The following is a 2,500-nucleotide window of genomic DNA, read 5'->3' on the forward strand; positions in this document are numbered from 1 at the left end:
TCTCTCTCTCTCTCTCTCTCTCTCTCTCTCTCTCTCTCTCTCTCTCTCTCTCTCTCTCTCCCTCTCTCTCTCTCTCTTACCCTAACACCCATTAATTTCCCCTTTCATTTTTTTTTCATTTCTTCATTCAGTATAAAACACTGCTTAGTAGATAAAGAAAAAGATGAGTCATGCAATGGAGGGATATAACAAGAAAATATACGAATCGTTTGTGAGAAATGTTGACATGAATTTTTTCTAGTAATCTGTATGTTTCTTGTGTCAGTGAGATGTAATTTGTTTGAAAGAACACAATAAGAAAAATAATAACACCTTTATATCATATCACAATGATAGTATTACACAAAACAAACACAAAATATCATCGAGCAGATACACATGACAAAAACATATCACAGTAACAATGATATGACTAAAAAACAAACAAATATAACGTTACCTTCAATAAGACCAGTAATGTAACACACACACAAAAAAAAATCTTATTTCAATAACCAGACGCAGAAGATGCTATACGTCACGAAGGGGCACACGAGGTCAGCCCACACAATCGCACAGGGACAGACACTCGCCAGAACGTGCTCGCCTGCTCGGGTTCGGATGCTCAGGTGACCTTTGACCTTATGACTCATGACTTTGGAAGGGGGGGAGGGGAGGGGGAGGGGGCGGCGGGGGGGGGGGGGGGGGGAGGAGGGGGCGAGGGGGGGACGAGAGGGGGGGGGGGGGGAGGGCGAGGGGAAGGGGAGGGTGGGGAAAGGGGGAGGGGGGCCGGGGCGAAAGAACGGCCGCGAAAGAACGGCGAAAGAAATAAGAGAAAAAGTAACAACAACAACAGCAACTACGGCTTCTGGAGTTACAATTACGCGAGGAAAAGAACCACGCAGGATCAATGGAGTTGTAAACCGATCACAACCTGGAGATAGTGAAAGTCGACATAGAAAACGAGGGAAGAAAATGCAAGGCGAGGGCGGGCTTCACACCCTGTCTTCACTAATAACATCGCTCCAGGGACGTAAACTCCAGCGATCAAGAAGGTTCTCATTTAGCTCTCGTCCGCGAACTCGATGTATGCTCTTACGCTAAGGAAAGTGCAGCAAATCAAACCGACGGGTGCGAATGACTAATAAATAATGCCGCATTAGGGTAATCGACCCACACACAAACACATACATACACACATACACACACAAAGACAAGCACAAACACATTTACAAACAAAAAAAAAACATCTACACACGCACATACACACACAAAAAAATGCATACACGATCTTGAATTACCCAGCCTTTGCATCGAAGAGAATTCCCGACGCCGATGACTCACGGCAGGAGAGTCCAAAGGGGGCGGCTCCCGTGTCCCATAGAGACGGTGCACGGCCGATGACGCAATGGAGGAAGACCGTACACCAAGTGGGGTCAAGTGGCGTGCTTTCCAGTGGTGGGTCTCTGCTTGCATAAGGGCGGGAGTAGGGGGAGGGAGTGGGGGAGGGAGTGAGGGTGTGTGTGTGTGTTTAAGAGGGGAGGGGGGAGGGGGGTAAGAGTAGATGGAGACATGTACTGAAGGTCCACTTACATGCCTCTGTGTGCATTTAACACGCTATGTAGTACGTTCACCTCGTGAGATGCATTTCCCTTTAATTTCACCCTTGCATGCATTTGCTTGCCACCCCCGCCCCACCCTCTACGCCCACCCACCCACCACTCCGTCTTCCATGCGTTCAAACTAAGAGGTTCACTCACTTTCTGTGACTATATCGTATGCCTTCATGTCTGCCTTTACGTCTGGCCTGATATTCATGTCTGCTCCCCCTCCCCCTCCCCCCACACCTCCCCCTCCCCATCCCCCTCCTCCTCCCCCACCCCCTCCCCCCACACCTCCCTCCTTGTTCCAAAACCTGAATTTAATATCCGCTTGCCACACCGGCCTTACCAGCACCCCTTTCCTTCCGTCTGTTCTCGATCCCCTCCTCCTCCCCTTCCCCCTCCCCTTCCCCCCTTCCCCCCACCCCTTTCAATTGAAACAGAAAACGAAAGAATTAAAAAAAAAATGAAAAAAAATCTCTGGGTTTTCCAATCACGTCTTGAAACTCGTTGTCCTTTCTTTTATTACGTAACGCACTTCCTCATACACGCCCGTTTAAATGAGGATCGGGTATGGAGATGAGTGTGTATTTATGTGTGAGACGATTCTGATGTTCTGAAACTATGTCCTGGAATCGGAAAGGGTTGCAATATCCGGTCAACTGCAAGGAGATAGGGATGGATGGGGAAGCTGTGAGTGAGCTGGGGAAACTAAAAAGGCCTTCGTGTCTCTCTGTGTCTATAGAGCTCCCCTCTCTTTGATTCATTTCCCCCCCTCACTCGCATTCTTCTTTTCTCACTCGGTTACCATCTCCCTCTCACTTTTTTTTCTCTTCCTCTCTATCTCACAAACTTACTCACCCTTTCATTTCTCTCTCTCTCTCTCTCCCTCTCTCTCTCTCTCTCTCTCTCTCTCTCTC

The sequence above is a fragment of the Penaeus japonicus genome, unplaced genomic scaffold (assembly GCF_977035675.1).
Source record: "Penaeus japonicus unplaced genomic scaffold, GWHDUDI00000001_assembly GWHDUDI00000005, whole genome shotgun sequence".
Taxonomy (NCBI): Eukaryota; Metazoa; Arthropoda; class Malacostraca; order Decapoda; family Penaeidae; genus Penaeus; species Penaeus japonicus.